Here is a 20,902-nt window from a genome sequence, read left to right as displayed (position 1 = left end):
GGTCAGCACAACGAATCCTATCGACCGTTATTCTTGGCTTCTTAGACCGGAAATAAATAAATACATGAATAAATACATAAATAAATAAATAATAGTTTATCCTCTGATCGGTATTAAGAGAGGATGGTTGCAACTTTATACTTCCTCTTAAAATAAGATCCCATGAATATCACTACAATATCAAACTCGTGTGAAACTATGAACTTATTTACGGTATTTTACAGAAACTTTACCCTTACTACCCACTAGAAGGATTCTGAGTTTATACGGAGATTGCTGTGATCTGAAATGATGAATTAAAAGTATTTTGTCTGATGATGCAGTAGAACTTTTAGTTACACCTGTACTGTGGAATTCCCCGGTCAGTCACTGCCCTGCCCTGCGCACAGAGTATGTGGAGACTGTTTCATTTTATGAGAACCTGTTCTAGCCACACTGTTTCATTTTATGAGAACCTGTTCTAGCCACAAAGACAAAAACGAAATAATAATACAGCCTCAAGAATGGCTACTCCAAGTTCAAACAGACTATTTATTGCCAGGATATGTGGTCCAACAAAACAAATTGCCTTGCCATGTAATTTACGTACAGTAGCAGTTTGGAAAGTCTCGGCACGAATTTGCAGAATTCATGCCGACGAGGTACTGAGAATAGCTTCGCTACCATGGACGGGGAATTCTTTGTTCTAGCCTCCTTTCTCATACATACGAACTTGCAGTTGCTCTCAATCATCTATTATTAGGTTGTTGAAAAGTCATTCCCTTTGTTGTCTACCTATAGTTGAGTTATTAAAAAAGCTCGTCTTTTCCAATAATCCAATATCACCCGTATGCCTGGTTAAATAAATAAATAAATAAATAAATAAATAAATAAATAAATAAATAAATAAATAAATAAATAAATAAATACACGAGCTAATGGAAAAATGAAATGATTAGTAAAACACAGTCCGCATACTTTTAAAATACTGTGAGTTATACGTTCTTGCTCTTTTAGTTTTATTTTCCTCATTTTCGTTTTTTTTCTATTTGTTCGGGGCGTCAACCTATAGAGATCTTTTGACCCTACTTACACCATGTGACATGAAGCTGCGTGTAATTGGAATAGAGGAAGTGAAAAGTGTTGAATGTGAAGAAAGGAACATTAAGGACGACACAAACCCCCAGTCCCCATGCCAGGGATATTAATCATTTACAATTAAAAAGCCCTTATCTAGCCGGGAATCGAACCCAGTACCACCAGGTGACAGGTGGACGCGTTGCTCCCTACACCTCTTTTTAGTTACTCAAACGACTCCTTAAATTTTTAGTTTTACATGAGGCTTAAGCACCTGTTCTTTGTACGGATTATGGAAAGGAATGAACACACATCGCGGTAACAATAATTTTCCCGCAGATTTTTATACTTTTTTAATTATCTTTCACCGGAGGTTTAACATCGTTCCATCGTAATCTGTTTACCTTCCACGTTCGGTTTTTTCCCCCGGACTCAGAGGGATCCCACCTCTACCGCCTCAAGGGCAGTGTCCTGGAGCTTCAGATTCTGGGTCGGGGGATACAACTGGGGAGTATGACCAGTACCTCGCCCGGGCGGCCTCACCTGCTATGGTGAACAGGGGCCTTGTGGGGGGATGGGAAGGTTGGAAGGGATAGACAAGGAAGTGGGAAGGAAGCGGCCGTGGCCTTAAGTTAGGTACCATCCCGGCATTTGCCTGGAGGAGAAGTGGGAAACTACGAAAAACCACTTCCAGGATGGCTGAGGTGGGAATCAGACCCAGCACATTTACTGCTCAATCAATCAATCAAAGTTAAATAATGCAACAACAATAATGCTCACAATACCTTGTGGCAGTAAAATCCATTACCTTCGGATATATCCCCTTAATCGTTAACATTTACATATTCCCCAGAAAACAAACTAAGATTTCCAGAATGCATCTTCAAGTCATTCGCTTGATTTAAAGTTATTTCTACGGTATTCGGGAGATAGTAGGTTCGAACCCCACTGTCGGCAGCCCTGAAGATGGTTTTCCGTGGTTTCCCATTTTCACACCAGGCAAATGCTGGGGCTGTACCTTAATTAAGGCCACGGCCGTTTCCTTCCCACTCCTAGCCCTTCCCTGTCCCATCGTCGCCATAAGACCTATCTGTGTCGGTGCGACGTAAAGCAACTAGCAAAAAAAAAAAGTTATTTCTAAATACGTTTCCCCTTAATTTAATAATTAAATACATTTAAATGATTGAATGAAATCTTAATGAACAACAAATTCTATCTCCGCGGACGAATGGTTTCTTTCACATGTCCCTACACCAGTCTTGACATAATTTAATTTAATCATGTCGGATGTCTATCGTTGGTAACTGGAAAAAATTTACATCACTTATTTCCAGTATTTATCTTGTTTCGTGATATCACACTTTAATTTAATACTAACCATTATTACTACTTTGATAACCCTGATAATTAAGTGCAAAACCATAAGTAACTCGCCGTACTAGGTAAACCGCTTACGATGTCATATCTTGTCGTAAAATTTCCGTGAAGCTTTGTGCGCCCCTCACAAACAAAACAATCTTCATGACCATCGCTCTATATTTTGGACAACCCTGAAATTGGCTAACCTTACTCATTATATTCTAAGTTCGTGGTCTCAAATTTACATTACAATCTCAATTAAACAAATTTACAGTATCTAATAACACACACGTTATTTCCGGATGAATATTTCAACTATGTTTCGTATTTTTAACGTTATCCCCTGCCAAGAAATGCAATCTCGCGTCAATGCGTAACACTCTCTGCACTTTCCGTTATTCGAGCGGCGAACTCCTATCAGCTGACGGCATTTAGCCCCAACCCTCGCTTTGCAGTGATATGAGACATCTGTTCGTTTTACCTGACTGGCCTCTCAGAATGAAACCTTTAAACTTTGCCGACATAATTAAACAAGTACGATATTTCTAACCAACAAAATGCACATAGATTATACTTCAAAATGCCCCACACTAATTGTACACGTCGCAAATTAATACCGGCATGGATTCTCTAGTTCTACTTTCCATCCCAAACATTACACAAAATCTTCCTCGGGCTTATACATATCCCGGAACATTTATAGGCTTCCAATCGCCTGATTCACAAATCCCATCTCTTCTCATACGACAACTCTGAACTCTCGTCTCCACTGGACGGCTCTCACTGACAAACAAGACTGGAATAAAAATACTTGGAATCCACGACGCCTAATACGTACAAATACATTAATAATGGACACTTCGCATAATGATCTCGTATTTTCCCAAAACTGGATTTCACAAAATAACTGTAAAAATTCTACTATTTTTTTATTGTCAGTCAGACACAGTTTAAATGGACACAGAGTAACGTTTCACTCCGTGACCAAATTCACCACTCTATATTCTCAACCCGACAGCGCGCTTCCACTTGATTGAAAATGGGTAACCATGGATTTCTTACATTATTTACGTCAAAATTCAAACAGAAAAATTTTACGTCAGATAAAATTATCGCAATTAACATCACAAAAGTATAGGCAATAAATTCACGGAAATTGACGATCTACTCTGGACGTGATATCACTTCGAAGCCCTCATTAATAACTTTTACATGTCCCACGGCGCTCAAAATATTTTAAATTTATCCAAGCAGAAAATAAAACAAATGACCTTTCGTCATATTTGACATTCGCCACAAAACATAGGGGTGACCAACTGCGTCATAAAAACCCATTTCAAATGCACATGAGTTTGACATCACAAAACAAGATATAGTAGGTGGTAAGATGGTAAGGCACCTACCCTAAATCGACGCCGGCTTCCATCCTTAGGCTCGCCTGTGACCTTTCGTCACTTTATCTAGGCATTTTACATTTCTGGCTGTACATCATAACATCTTTTTATTTTCCTGGAAATGAAACACATAAAAAAAGAAATACTCTTCACACGTGTCTCCGTTGATCGCACTGGACTGATGGTAGTTACTGCCCGCACACGAATTACTTTTACAACACAAAATATTTTACAGCTTTTTACTTCTTCTGCAATATCTTGACCTCCTTTTTTATAAGACTACCTTTACTCAAACAAATCCATTTTGGATTCAAGACCCCAGCCACATCGGCCAAAATCTGTTCGTCGGACTTAGTCTACTTTATCGCTGGATGTACAGAACAGTCTAACTCTCTCGCTCAAGATTCAATAACACAATGCAGGGGTTTCATCATGGCGCCCCTCCTATATTTATAGCTATTACTCCCTCTCTCCAGGCATTTTTCCTTTGCCGCCAAGAAATTTGCGTAATCATTCTGACTTAAATGAACCGTATTTAAAAGTGTTTTGGATGTAACCATGTAACCGTATTTAAAAGAGTTTTGGATGTAACCATGTATTTGTTAACTCACTAGCAGTAGTGATCTTGAACATTTAAAATTTATATTTATTAATTTAGTTGGTTAAATGACCTCATTTTATAGGTACTACTTTTCTGTCGACTTCGCGTGGGGACGCCATACACATGCGCTCTTCTGAAATAACCTACCAAAATGGCTTAGCAGTCTCAAACTTTCTTCGGTATCCTTCCACGTACGACACGTGCGGATGACGTCACGTATCCCAGAGCGTGGAACTGAAAGTAGCTACCCCCTTGCCACGTGTCACTCCCGTGATATCGAGAAATTTTCAGAAATGTAGTAACTTTTCATACTTAAAATTCTTAGAGCACATAGGTCATGGGTTCACTATTATTCACTTGACTGAAGATGCGTTAACTGGATATCTCCCAGGTCTACGCCGACTTGGACATCATTGAGAATCCCGAGACTTCTATCATGCCAGGGGACTCTCAGACGTCTGTCTTTTGCAAAAACGACATCATGAGCTGCAAGGTCTAGGATCACCTTGTATTCCACCAGAAAATCATGACCTAATATGATGTCAGGTATTAGGTTCTGAATCACTTGAACGTTAACTACAGTTGGCAGGTCCATGCATTTAGCGTTTAGATTAGTCTGCCCTTCAATGGGATATGTTACCCCGTCCGTTGCTCCCACTACCTTTCTGAGATGGTGAGATTTCATCGGTGATAGTATTCTGGCAACAGTACCATTTACAAATGAGTGGCTTGTTTGGCTGTCGGGTATGGTTGAAAAATTTTCGTTGCCAATCCTCAAGATGATAGCTGGGCTAGGTTGGCCTGTTCTCCTCAGAGTCTGACCAATCCATTTCCTACTTGTCCAAGGCTGCTTGTCTGTTGGGTCTTGAGGCGCATTCCTATTCCCGGTCTCATCCCCCCTCAATCCAGAATGGACCGGACCTAGTTTTCCGACGCCAAAGTTGGGCGTTTATTCTCTAGGATGTCCCGGTCTTCCAACACGTAGCATTTCCTAACCGGGCTGGTCTCTTCTGTGGCTTTACTCTTGTACTCTTCCTCCAACTGGGTGATTATTCTACACAGATCATCAAAGGATCTCGGTTGCGATACCTTCACTAGGGGTCTAACCTTATAGTGGAATAGCTCTACGATGTCTGGTAAGACTGCGTTTTCGCTTCCTTAAGGATGCAGCCGCTTGAAGATCTGGTGCTTCGGGAGGACGAACGTGCTACTCTCATGCTGGTGAGTTGTGCATTAGTCAGTATTTTCCTTTCCACAGAGCTCTTCACCCCTTCGGAATTAAACCTAGCAAGGCATTCCCTCTTGAAGTCTGTCCAGTTTAAGTTCAAGCCATGTAAGTTATTCCACCAAGTAGCGGCTTGCCCCCGAAACTGTGATGTGATGAGTTGAGCGAAGATGTCCTCCGGTACATTAGTCCTTCCTAGTAGACCGACCGATCCCTCGATGAAGCTAGTCGGGTTCTCTTCCAGTCTCCTATGGAATTCCGGAAGGTTCTCGTTAATCATTTTCGGGTCTAGGTGTCCTGTATTGCCGGTTAGGGTGAGCGGGTTGAATTCGTGGTGATAGGTCCTGTTCGATTTAATATATTTTCTACCGCGTGAAGGTTGGTCTCTCTCATATTCTGAACACCTCCCTTGATGGTCGAAATCCGGTTTTCTAACGTTCCTTCAATGGCAGAAATACGACCCCAAAAATTTCCCTCAACGGCAGAGATACGGCTTCGAAAATCTGCCTCGATGTAGAAATTCTCACTTCAACCTCTTGTTTGACGCCGGAAACCTGGATTTCCACCTCCTCCTTGAGGTTCGAGATGTCCCCTTCCAGCTGGCTTACCCTACTATCGATCTGCTCAACCTACCCCACTTTTGACCTGATGTTCCATAACTGCTGCGTTAATTGATTGGTAACGTCCTTAATTTGAGAACTGATCTGCGAAATGTTATCATCTACGGTTGAAATTTTTGATTCTAGGCACTGTTCTACTTTATAAATCTGCGTGTAACTTGAGATATTTGTCTGGTTAAAACTGCGTTAGCTTGAGAAATCTTGTCATCTACCTTCGAAATTTGTTTGGAAATCCGTTCTGCCTCCAGGAATTAACCTGGTACTCATTTTTGGTGTACGCTGAGTGAACCACAGGGTCATGTGCATCTCCGTAAAGAAAAACTCCTTTCTTAAATTTTACTACTACATTAAGGGGATTCGAACCCATGTCCTTTCGGGCGAACCAAGCACGCCTTTACCGCCTCGGCCAGGCAGCCCCCTTGATAAGGCGGAACCAATTTGCGAAATTTTATCTGAAATTTTGTCATTTACTTTCGAAATGTTGTCGGAAATCTCTTCTGTTAAGGAGGAATTAACTTGTAAAATTTCGTCTGAAATTTGTCATTTACTTTCGAAATGTTGTAGGAAATCTGTTCCGTTAAGGTGGAATCAACATGTGAAATTTGTTCTGTCAAGGTGGAATTACCTTCGGAGATCTTACTATTGAGTGTCTGTATCATGCTCATTACCTTAGAACACATTGTGGTCATATTTGACTCTCATTCCGATGACGAGTCCAGTTCTTCTTCCACCTCGATGAAAAACCTTTCGAGATCTACACCGTTTTTAATGAGGTATCCTTGTAGCCGTGTCTTCAATGTTTCCTTACTGCCGTTCGCCGGAATATTTCGTTTTCCGAGTTCGCCTTGACGTTGTTTTACAGACATATTTTCTAGTATCACTTTCATTTCCTTCTGATTTCCAGTTACACTCTTATTCACTACCGAAAATTATTCTTCAAACCTGTCACGGTCTCCACTTATCGTATTTACAAAGATGCACACACGAGATACTGTCAATTTTGTACACTGTTTTATTTTCAAATTATATACACACATTAATGAACCACCATCTTGAACAAAACACTTGACTGCTACATTAGCATGTCAACCAACTACCAACACAACAAAATTACAACATGAGTTCACACACTGAATTCGACTAGCGACTTTCGCTAACAACGCCACAACCCAATACTGTCTCTTTATATTGCTTGTCTTGTCAGGCTTCTAGAAAAGTATGACACGACATGCTTTCTTGTATCTTCTTGAGTCTCCAATAGCCTATGTACAAATGAATAGAACATGTACAATTCTAGTGACAAAGGTGCTTTGTTCTAGACCATTACCCTGGATTGTGCAACATTACATTGGATTTAAACATTGTATTTACAGATCATAATAAATTGTACACTATTAATTACGTGTTCTTACATTAAATAAAGTCGTAATAATTTACATACAGCAGACGTACCCTGACATAACCTCACATGTTTTGTTACACAAGACAGATCATACAACGCACAAATAATAACCTGACAACCTGTCGTACATTACTATGTAGACAGTAATAATGGACGCAAACAACTTCATAGCCACACCTCATAAATAATAATAATAATAATAATAATAATAATAATAATAATAATAATAATAATAATAATAATAATAATAATAATAATAATAATAATAACAATGCTTACTAATCGAGCTTGATATTTTTACTATTTACCCATGGGTTTAGAGAATTGTTTCCAAGTCATACTAGTCCATTACATACTTTCATCAAGATATAACTGCATGCAGCTGTACAACACTGGACACCTGACAAGCAAGCGGGCTTCAGGAGCGGTACGCTTTTGAACTACTTCACGTGGATTGTCACTGACAAAGCAGGCATGCTATCCGTTAAGAGCCATCTGCCATTGATCACAACAGAGGCGACTGTAGGCAGTCATAAATCTGTTTACTGTCGGAAGGTGGTATTGCTTAACCTTTGAGTCACCGGTGATTAATGGGGTAATCGAGAAAACTGCACCACGATGGAGAAAACGATATCGACAGTCATTAAAACTGCAGGAGTGAGCGACTCGGACATTCGAAGTGCAGACCTCCTAAACCCTAGCTGGTGGTTTTGATCCCTGCTCAGTACGGCGATGTTCGAAAGTGCTCAGTTAAACAAGTCTCATATTGGTACATTTATTAGCACGTTAAGAAATACCCGTGAGGCAAAATTTTGACACATCGGCGTCTTCGAAATCCGTAGAAGTAGTTAGTAGGATATAAATCCTATAATGCCATTAATCATGTAAAACTGCATGTTCCTTATTTAGCTTCTTCATGGAACGATATATATAAGCTGAAAATTTCTTCAAGCCGGGTAGAGTCGCTCAGACTGTGGTCCTGTGAGCTCAAGTTCGCTTCGATTGAAGGTGCTCACACACGCTAGTCTCTTGTAAGTCGATTTTTTTTTGGTAAATAACAGAACTCCAGCGAAATAAGATTCCATCTCCCTGGTGTTCTCTGAAAACCATAAAAGTGGTTAGTGAGACGTAAATCCAAAAGTATGATTATTATTATTATGATTATTATTATTATTATTATTATTATTATTATTATTATTATTATTATTATTATTATTATTTCCGTCTCCAAGGCTAAATTGATAGCGTGCCTGCCTTTGATCCAGGGTTCCCGGATACGATTCCCGGGCTGGTAGGGGATTTGAGGTCTGGTTCGAGGTCCACTCAGCCTACGTGATTACAGTTGAGGAGCTATCTGACAGTGAGATGGCGGCCCTGGTCTAAAAGGCCAAGAATAACGGCCGAGAAGATTGTTCTTGCTGACCACACAACACTTTGTAAACTGCAGGCCTTCGGGTTGAGCAGCATTCGCTTGGAAGGCCACGGCCCTTCGGGGCTGTTGCATCATGGTGATTGGATTATTATTATTATTATTATTATTATTATTATTATTATTATTATTATTATTATTATTATTATTTCTTCAAGAACCCGCGAGAGTTACTTCTGGTGAATCATCCTGTATTATTTTGCAGTGAAAAACAATAGTCTACGGTTGACTGAAAGGATGGATTACGGTACTTCGCTGTTAGGGCGTCCTTCGTAACGACTTGGAAAGGTAGATCCTAAGTAAACGCCAGGAGCGACGACCGCAAATTACATTCAAAGATCGAATAATGAAATATACGTGTTCTACAAGCCACAGTGGCGTCAAGAAGCTGTCAGCAGCAAACCGCAAGAACTGGGAAATAAATTGATATATGGGGAAAACCCGTTTAAGCGCTGATTCACCGAATGGAATTTAGTGCACGTTTTCGAGGTCGTGCTGTGTTAATTAGAAAACTAGGGAGCAACACCAGGTAACAACGGTTATATAAACCGTTCCATAAGAATGAGGGTTCACATTTTCTATTTGCGACCTTGCAAGCCATTGTCATTTCATTACGTGCAATTTAGATTTTTCCCCTTCTCTTTATTGCTGTACTTTACACGAATTATTTTTTATTATTCCTTGAATAACGGTGAACATTCTCCCCGAATCACCTGTCACAATGCAAATACAGAGTATAAGTCTTGAATGGTCAGCATATTAGCATTCGCTGCAGAGGATCCTGGGTTCAATTCTTTGGTCGAGTAGGTGATTTTACCCGCGTCTGGCTAATTTCTCTGGCTCAGAGGCTGCGTGTTTTTTTTTTATCTGAGTATACACAACACACCACCAAAGAAACACGTAGTTATGAATGCTCTACATCCCCTCCCACATATGCACATGTGGTTAGCGTCAGGAAGGGATTCCAGCCGTAAAACTGAGCCAACTCCAAAGGTGCTACACTGAGCTCGATAGCTGCAGTCGCTTAAGTGCGACCAGTATCCGGTATTCGGGAGATAGTAGGTTCGAACCCCACTGTCGGCAGCCCTGAAAATGGTTTTCCGTGGTTTCCCACTTACACACCAGGCAAATGCTGGGGCTGTACCTTAATTAAGGCCACGGCCGCTTCGTTCCCACTCCTAGCCCTTTCCTGTCCCATCGTCGCCCTAAGACCTATCTGTGTCGGTGCGACGTAAAACAACTAGCAAAAAAAAAAAAAAAAAGAAAAAAAAAGGTGGTACACAGTTCGCACACGCGACCTCACTAGGGTGTGAAAAAAAGCGGCGTGAGAAGAAACTGAAGGAAAAATAGGAAAATCTTAGTAATTGGAAATGTAATTCCAGAACAATTTCAAGCAAATCAATTATGTTAGCTGCATAAGTACTTGTTGCAAACTTGACTGAATGGTCAGCGTAATGACCTTTGGTTAAGACGTTCGGCATTCAATTTCTGGCTTGTTCAGAAGGCACGTCTCATTCATTTCTCTAGCTTAGGGACTGGGTGCTTCTGTTTGCCTTAACACACACACATATTTTTATATACATCCAACCATCACATCTCTACAGTGGGTACATCCGGCCGTGCGAGTGGTCCATGAACGGCGAACATAACTTCTTCTTCTTCTCTTTATCATCAATGTATCTTCATTGATGACGTCCTAGTTTTGGAGCTGCTACTGGAGTAGTTGCACTTTGTTATGGACAGCCGTAACGTTGTTGTCGCTTCCCGGCTCTGCCACGGAATTTGAAAAGTGGTACGAGGGATACTCAGCCTCAGGAGGTCAACTGGGTAGAAGGGGTTCGATTCCCACCTCAGCCATCCTCGAAGTGGTTTTTCGTGGTTTTCCACTTCTCCTCTAGGCAAATGTCGGGGTGGTACCTAACTTCAGACCACTGCCCTTTCCTTCCCTCTTCCTTGTCTACCCCTTCCGATCTTCCCTTCCCCCAACAATGCCACTGCTCAGCATAGCAGGTGATAACTCCTGGGTGAGGTAATGGTCCTCCACTCCAGTTGTACCGTCCCGACCCAAAGTATTACGCTCCAGGACACTGCCCTTTAGGCGGTAGAGGTGGGATCCCTCGCTTAGTCCGAGGGTAAAACCAACCCTGGATAGAAAAAGGGCATTAAACTTATCAAGAATAACTTTATAGACTGACTACTGTTAGTTGAGGTGTTGGCTGTCTCTTCTGTTGCCTCTGATCTCCGCTAGATAGCAACACTTCCGCAAATATACGAACACTGCCGCACCAACCACGGGTCCGAGAGGTCATTTCAACTTATAATAAAGTTAGCTATTTTGCCAAGCAACTTTGCTGCGCGATACGCGCTGCTAAGCTGTTAGCTTGTGTTCGGGAGGTGGTGGATTCCGTGATTTCCCATTTGCATACCAGACTGTACTTTGATTAATGTTATGACCACTACCTTCCTAACGGCGGATGCAATATGGGTTGGACCGTATCCTGAAAGCTACGCATTCCGACCGACCAACCGAGCAGAGGAACTGTGGCCACGGCTCTATCATGACTCTACACCTTTGCATTCGGTAGACGGAGAGGGGCTGGGCTGGTCAGCTGCCCTGAGAATGGTTTTGCTTGGTTTTCAATTCTCCTGTACTAAGGCGAATGCCGCGACAGTTCCTAGTATAAGCTGTGGTCACCATCCCCTTCACAACTTCACCAATTCCTTCAGGGAATGGAAACAATTTTAGTAGTAACAGTAGGAAGCTGAACAGACCTTGTGTTTACACTGCACTGTGTCTTACAGAGCTCGGTAGCTGCAGTCGCTTAAGTGCGGCCAGTGTCCAGTATTCGGGAGATAGTAGGTTCGAACCCCACTGTCGGCAGCCCTGAAAATGGTTTTCCGTGGTTTTCCATTTTCACACCAGGCAAATGCTGGGGCTGTACCTTAATTAAGGCCACGGCAGCTTCCTTCCCACTCCTAGCCCTTTCCTGTCCCATCGTCGCCGTAAGACCTATCTGTGTCGGTGCGACGTAAAACAACTAGCACTATGTCTTCTAGTATTGGCTAAAATTAATTTGTTACTTTCATTGATCTGTCTCAGACTCATCCTTAGCTTTGGCGATATGAAAGTGATCGACGTATGAGCGGTGCTAGTAATGCCATTCCTTATGCAACCAGTCCCTGTTATGAAAGTTCACTAACAGGGATGGTTGGTGCGGTTATTTCAGCGGGCTTGGCAGACCGATATATAATAGTAACTTCCGGCTAGATGAGGAAGCAACGGAAACCTACCTCATTCCCCATTTTCCTTGTAAGCCTCTGCAGTGACACCTGAGCCATCTATGGCAGCTTATGGTGGAGCTGTTGATGATCAAACCCGCCTTCGGGCTGAATACTCAATATACAGTATTAGTAGTAGTAGTAGTTCGTTCCTAAATCACTAGCAACAAAATGAAATAAAAATAAAAGGTAGAAAATTGCTTCGTCACCGAAAACCTATCTGAGTTAACGCCAAGTTAAAGCACTTATTGAAGAAAAAAAATATCTGTTTAAAGCTCCTTACCCTCAGGAATTCGTTATCGTACTACACACCAATGATGAGGATATGCTGCTTTTTAATATTCTCAGATGCCACTGACCACAGCAAGAATCGAACCCCCTCTACCTTGGGCCCGACCTCTAACCGAATGCACCACTAATGCCAAACCCATCAGAACATGCTACATTGAAAAGACCTTGTAGTTTCACTGTAACCCCTAATAATTGTTTGACCCGAACATGACTAGATCAACGTGCCCTTTGGGCTGTCCTATATTCTAAAACCTTGAACACCAAATGAATTGCCAAATCTAAAGTATATTCCAGAGGAAAGGTTCAAATGTGTATTTTATACTGACGATGGCATATTTTAAAAATTCCCTTTGAATGATGAATGAATACGTGAAATTCTATTCAAAGTTAGCAAACAAAATATAATGGTATTTATCAGCAAATGACAACGATCACTGCTGAAATAAATTTCACTCATATGAAACTCTGTTTATATATAAAAAATTAAAATAAACTTCTGATTTTAAGGGAACCGGGAAGTGTGAAACGATGTTCAGTTACATATCTCAGAACCTAAAAGAGGTATTTCCTTGAATGTTTTTATATATATATTCAGAATACATTCATCATTATTTGGGCAGAATATTAAGTTTATATCATTAATATTTTGTGTCAGAAAGAACATTACAAACATTAGATTTTAAGAAATATCCTTAAGAATTCCTTTAATTGATGTACATTTTTCTGTGAAAATACTCAAACCAGACCCAAGAAACTTTGCATGCATAATATTTCAACCTTTTTCGAGCCGATGAAATAAAATTATTTGTCTACTGCTTACAGGAGTTGAGATATTATTTTTTATATCCTAGTTGAAAACTGAAATTTTCTGTAAAATTTTCAGTACCCTTCAAGATCTAGCCTTCATGAACTAATCAATATATTAGATTAAATTTACTCCCACAAGCAGATCTGTATAGTTTCTAAGAGTATACTAAGTTTCAGATACATTGATGTGATAGTTTCTGAGAAAAAGGTATACAGAATGTTAAAAAATATGACTTATGGAAAATCCAAAAGGAATCTTTGACTAGTAGCTGGCATCTAATAATATTCAGCCTGCAGAGTTATGTTTAAATCTGATTTTATTGCCTCAAATATAACTTTAGCACAATAACTGATACATCGAATTCTTCAGGAAAGATTCGAGATTTTCTTAAGCTCAAAAAGAACACGTTTCATTCCTTAGAAAATGATGCATGGCAGTAGGTTTCAACAGTTTTGTTGTCGGACAGAAGTAATTTTCACGCTGAAAATGATCGTTGTTCGTCGACGGACGTAACTGGGCAATACTTATACACCGGCACTGACTGCTCGGAGCATTCTTCTGGCAAAAAACTTTACGCATTTTTACAGTTTAATCTGGTAAAAGACTGCAATAGACGAAGGTCAAGTTAACAGATGAACGCACTTGTTTAAGCAAAGCTTGGGAAGCTACTGTAAGAAGAAGGAGAAAGGAATTTAAGAAAGAAGGAAATTTCTGCTGTTAAAAACGTCATTATCCATCTGCCTACTTGTATTGAGACACTGAAAGCACTTACCTTGATCAGGGAAGGTTTCTCATATTGCCAAGCGATGTGCAACATACAGAGCTCATTAAATTTTCCATTTCGTACAGAGATCTTAGATAATCGATCACACATAAGAGAAAAATATGGCTGTATATGCACTAAAGTTCAAAATATGCATTTGCATATGCGCATATGCATTTCTGAAAATTCCGGGCCCTACTAATAACATAAACGTGTTCGGTTGTAATTTATTGTTAATTTATGTTAATGTATGTGTTAATTATAATTCATTTCTCTCATCCACACTTTATATGACGCGCTGGTCTGTTCGAACAGTGGTAGCAATCGACTCCTGCTTACAGCTGAACTATTTCTAAGGATTAATAATGTAATAGTTCCTGACTCGTTCTTACCTATCTGTTCGGTTAGAATATATTCTACACAAGGTTACAATTATTGGTTAGCTAGGCCAAAACATATAGGGTAAAGTAAAGTTTGCAGACTTTTACACTATCGAACCAGGCAGCTGTGCCTCTACAAGCATCGTCAGAATGAGAAACCTTCGCTAAGATTCTGCGAGTCATTCTTTATGAGAATTACATAAGAATTTCTCACCATCACAAGAATGAATGTGTTAAGCCCATCCAGGTGCATAGCTTGAGAGTGAAGTGAAATTACTAAATAATTTCCCACTATCACAAGAATGGATGAATTAAGTACATCCAGATGCGTGGCTTGATAACGAAATCATCCTTGAGGCATGCTGATAATGTCGCTAAACAAGTTCCACTACAATGGAAACAGCTGGAATCTAACACGCTAAGGTGATTGGGGAAATGCAGTTAATATTATTTCAATCGGTCAAGGTTTGATACATTTCTAAATTAAATTTTCGGTGGGAGATAGATTTAACAAAGTAAAATAATACAAGTTCGATAGAGATTTAAAACATATTTATACCTGAAAAGAAGGTGAAATGAACGTCAATAAAGTGCATGAGAGATAAAAACCATCATCGTCAGAGCCTATTCGATTCCTGTCTCCTCCATATTCTGCTGTCCTGTGCAGATGTCATGTACAATAGCCGCACAGCTTGTCTCAAGATCATCTATAGTAGACAATGGACGTCCGCTGTCCATCGCCTTGATACTACTCTATTACCATCTACGTCGTCCGGCTCCATGGCTAAATGGTTAGCGTGCTGGCGTTTGGCCACAGGGGTCCTGGGTTCGATTCCCGGTAGGGTCGGGAATTTTAACCTTAATTGGTTAATTTCTCTGGCACAGGGACTGGGTGTATGTGTTGTCTTCATCATCATTTCATCCTCATCACGACGCGCAGGTCGCCTACGGGAGTCAAGTCAAAAGACCTGCACCTGGCGAGCCGAACATGTCCTCGGACACTCCCGGCACTAAAAGCCATACGCCATTTCATTTCACCATCTCCGTCCACTTCTGAGGATTAGATCTTAACATGTACCTATACAGGTCCGTCACTTATCTTGGACATCTTGTATGCCAGTCAGTAGCGGCCTGCCCTTAAGGAGTCCCGGATGGTGTCCTCCCTAGGGAATAAAAGGGTTCTTTTATTTTCTCTCGACATTTGAACATTGGACTCGAATAATGCTAAGAAAATTATATTTCATTGTAAAACTGTGAATTCTCATCAACAAGGAAGACTGTTCGGCAACATCAATCTTAGGTGACTGACTTTCAGCGCGCAGTCACAGGTAAATGTTTCGAGGTTGAAGATAAGGCACGAACTCTCGAGGTTCAGTCCGAGGACATATTTTTTTATTTTTTTATTTATTATGCCTTTGTAGGTGGCGAAGTTAGGGCTCGTGGCCCTCTCTTACACTTAACCACTGTAGTAATACATCACTGAGAGCAGAGTTTGAGTACATATTATATAGTAAATAAAAACCTACACAAAAATACATTACACTTTTCTAACTCACATTCATTCGATCATTCATTCATTCCAGTCGTACAAGTTAGTCAGCTGCATTCAGCAGGTAGTCTCGGCAAGCAGTCTTAAATTTAAGTAATGAGGTGGAAATTCTGACACTGACAGGCAGGGAATTCCAAAGTCTAGAACCCGCCACAACAAAGGAATTGTTGTACATAGAGGATCGGTGAACAGGAATAGAAAGAAAGGAACTAGAGCGGGTATTACTGTTGTGAAAGGACACATACTTAAGCTGGGATGAAATGTATAGTGGTCTGTCTTCAGAGAGCAGTCCGTATATCTGTATCAGTATGTGATACGTTCGTCGTTTTTCAGGTTTCAGCCATGAAATGGTGTGATAGTATGGGGTGACATGTGTATCATAACTCAGACTGTATATGAATCCAAGGCAACAATTAAGCGCTCGCTGAAGTTTCGAAGTCTGCTCTTTTGTTGCGTCTACCAGAATGACGTCACAGTAGTCGAGGACGGGAAGCACTAGCGTTTGTATGAGTTTAACTCTCACATTACAAGGTAAAATATAGCTGTTTCTTTTAACCGAATGAAGTATCGAAAATATTTTTTTACATACATTCTTAATATATTCAGACCAATTTAAAGTTTCGTTCATTGTCACTCCTAGATTTCTCACAGTTTGGCTGAAATGAATAATTCTACCATTCAGTATAACTGGAGGAATAGTTTCGTATCTTAGTGTGGCCAACAATTTTTGAGAGCCAATAATGATTGCTTGCGTCTTGGAGGGATTAAGAAAGAGGGAATTTTTCAAGGAGTAAGCGTTAAGTCGCTGAAGGTCAGCATTGATGCCTGCTATGGGATGCGGCAAATCAGAGATCTTACAGTGACAGTAAATTTGTAAGTCGTCCGCATAAAGATGGTAGCTACAATTCTTTAAATTAGAGGAAATGTCGTTTATATACAAAATAAAGAGCAATGGGCCTAAAACACTACCCTGCGGCGTGCCTTCCTTCCTGGTTCGCCAGTGAGAGGTTTGATCAAGGGTTATAATTCGTTGCGCGCGATTTTTGAGGTACGATGAAAATAAATTAATAGTTCGTTGATCGAAGTAGTAAGATTGCATCTTGTTTAATAGAGTCTGGATGTTTATAGTGTCAAATGCGCTACTGAAATCGAGGAGAGTAAGTATTGTCACTAGTCTTTGGTCCATTGCGTGCCGTATGTCATCAGTCACTTTGAGCAGGGCAGTTGCTATGCTGTGTCCCTTCCTGAAGCCAGATTGCAATGGGTCTAGGAGAGAACGGTTATTTAAGTATTCCAACACCTGCTCATGAACCAGACGCTCGAGTGCTTTGGAAATCGAAATCGCTGGTAAGATAGAAATTAGTCTGTAGTCGTATGGTAGGGAGGGGTCAGGTTTCTTAGGCACAGGGATAACATTAGCTAGTTTTCACAGTGAAAGAAAGGTTCCGTTTTTAAGGCAGTAGTTGAAAATGTGGGTAATAATTGGTAAAACAGCGCCAATAATGTTGTGTAAGAAAGTTATAGGGATATCATCCACTCCTCTGGCTTTTGATTTGATAGAATATAATACTTTTTTAACTTTATTAGCAGTAACAGGGTGGAATGTGAAATGTTGTTGGTCAGGTAAAGGGTTCATAACGGAGTTAGGTACTGAGTTCGGGAATTTAGTATATTAAGGGGTGATCTTTCTTCAGTAAAAAACTCATTTCACTTATCGAGTGGTATGTCTGGCACATGGGTTTGTTGTCGAGGTTTCCCTGTGCCTAAGGAACGAAGCGCGTTCCAAGCACTGCCAGAATTCATGTTTGCAGTCATGTTTTGCAAATATGTAAATTTACGGTTTCTAACGAACTGTTTAATTCTATTTCTAAGGACCCGATAATTTTCGAAGTCACTTTGGTCACGAGTTCGTTTAAAGCGTCGGTAAAGTGCATCGCGGTGGGCCATCATGTTTTTTATTTCATTATTTAGCCAGGGACAAGATGGGCGTGTAACTTTTATCTGTCGCTTAGGGGGGTGTTTATCGTACAGAGTGATTACAAGGGAGTTGAACTTGTCTACTTTCGCGTCTATATCGTCCAATAGGAGTATGTCATTCCAGAGTAGATTATAAGTGTCTTAACTCGTCCATATCCATGTCTTTTGTGTTTCTGGAAATAACATACTTAGGTTTATATTTTGGCATTCGGAGGGAGTAGGATAGGTAGATAAGGTCATGAGTGGAGATGGCTGGGACTGAAATCTGGCCGTGAGTTATAACTTTGTTTGGGTTATTTGTCACAATGTGGTCAATGAGCGTGTGTGTTTCGTAGTTTTCTGTGTAAGTATGATTAGTAGGCTCTAAACGGAGGATGGTCATATCACAGGAAGAAAACATGTCAATAAATTGTTTAGTTTCGTGCGTTTTAGTAAGTGTGAGTGAGAGGGTTGAGATGTAAGGGGAAGTGCGCAGGTGGACGGTTTCGGTGGGGAGGAAAGGTGCTGGGAGACGCTTTCGCTTGAGCAGAGCTGTAGCAGTGTAGCAGTAAAGATGTCCTCACAAACTCCTATACGAGCATGCGCCAGTCAAATCTCCATGGTAGCATACTATAAAATTAAATAATAATTTATGACCTTGTTTGCCCTATTATTCATATTTTGAGAAGGAAAATAATATATAATTATATTGAAATGTAACATCTGAGACCAGGAATTTTGATTCAAAATGAGCCTCTGGCTTGCATCGCACGTTTTGTGAGGGTTGGCAGCAGTGAATTAGTCTGTTTTCGTGCGGAGGACTTGAATGAGAGCGGTGGTAGTGGTCAGTACCAAATAAAAAGTACTGTTGCCCCCCCCCCTCCCGACCTGAGAGTCCACCGGCCTCACTGATGCCAGTTCCCTTTGACTTTGTTCAGCATATGGCTTCCAGTGACGGGAGTGTCTGAGGTCGCGTTCGGCTCCGCATTTCTGCACTACCGTATCTCTGTACACCCCATGGGGTTTTGTCCGACTCGTTGGCTGAACGGTCAGCGTACTGGCCTTTGGTTCAGAGGGTCCCGGATTCGATTCCAGGCCGGGTCGGGGATTTTAACCTTAATTGGTTAATTCCAATGGCATGGGGGCTGGGTGTATGTGTTGTCTTCATTATCATTTCATCCTCATCACGACGCGCAGGTCGCCTACGGGAGTCAATATAGAAAGACCTGCACCTGGCGAGCCGAACCCGTCCAGGGATATCCCGGCACTAAAAGCCATACGACATTTCATTTTTTTCAATGGGGTTGAGTTACATGTACCGCTGTGTGAGAGTGTTGTTTGTGGGTGTTGGTGCAATTGTACAGGCGAGGAATAGGAGGGGAGTGGCAGCGACCTTGAGAACGGTACCATTTGTTTGGAGATTAACCCTAGAGCGGTCGGGTGGAAAACGTGATGTGGACGGTTGGACTGGGTCTGGTAGATCCAACATTAAAACAATTATTATATAAACATTTAGCCATTCATTTTTATTAAAAAAGAGATTTTACAATTAAATGGTATAATATCAATGATTATTTTAAGAATCCTTCATTTAATAACAAAATCAAAAATGTCAATTGCAAATTAGCATAACATTTAGGGATCAAAACATATACTGATATGACAATTTATGAAAATATATCTGTTTGTTTACACCATTTTTCAAAAATGAATACAATGGTTCTTAATATACCGAGCAAAATGTAACATGTAAATAACACTTAAAGAAGTTCCATCCGGATCAGATTCCTTTGTATTTTCTGTCTCTATCAACAAAATAACGAGGAGAACTACATTTGAATCCTCTGTAATCACCGTAACACTGGAACTAGCTGTAGTTTCATCTCCGATGTCTTCTTTATCTAACCCAACTTGGCAGGTTCGACCCTGCCTCAGTCCGGTGGTATTTGAAGGTGATTCAATACGTCAGCCTTGTGTCGGTAGATTTACTGACACGTAGAACTCCTGCGCGACAAAATTCCGGCACCTCGGCATCTCCGAAAACCTTCAGATGTAGTTATGGGACGAAAATTCAATAACATTATAATTTCTTCTTCTCTTCCTTCACTAAATTAACTGTTGGATTTACGATCACCGGTTATCACAAAATCCGGGTCAGCGTCTGAATCGTCAAATTCATCATTGTATAACATATTCTTCCACATGATGCTGCCATGTTCAAAATTTCATGAAAAACTAATGCTATTGTTTATTGAAGATATGAACACGGTCGGAGCTTTGAAATTTAAACCACAGAAAATAACCTTGTCAGCTTGTTGGACAGAATTAGGTACGTCAACGGCCGGGTCGGGCCTGAGAGACCCATTGTTACTTTGCGCAAGTGACAGAAAAAGACTAACTCGTGAAGCACTTAAATAAGAACTGCAGCACGTTCCTATGACTATTACAGGAAGGTAAAGAAACGATCAGCCCTCTGAATGCTAAGGCGTTGGGGTAATTGCGAAATTTCATACTACTGGGTCTCAGAGGGTATCATGAAAATTATTTCAAGAATAGCCGATAGGGGATTTGAACCCACCTGTCTCCGGAGTGCAGAGCTAGACACCACAACAGACCGTACCACAACGCACTGAGCTTACCTGCTCGGTTGCCATATTACTGCGACCCATAATCGGTCACCCAGAGAAGGGACACCCCGCAAACTTCTTAATATCTTTCATCTTGGAGATGAAATATGTGAAATAAATTGACAAGCACCTAATAGCGCTAACAGTTAAACTACGAAGGTGG

The sequence above is a fragment of the Anabrus simplex genome, chromosome 1, assembly GCF_040414725.1.
Source record: "Anabrus simplex isolate iqAnaSimp1 chromosome 1, ASM4041472v1, whole genome shotgun sequence".
Taxonomy (NCBI): domain Eukaryota; kingdom Metazoa; phylum Arthropoda; class Insecta; order Orthoptera; family Tettigoniidae; genus Anabrus; species Anabrus simplex.
This window is presented reverse-complemented; position numbering follows the sequence as displayed.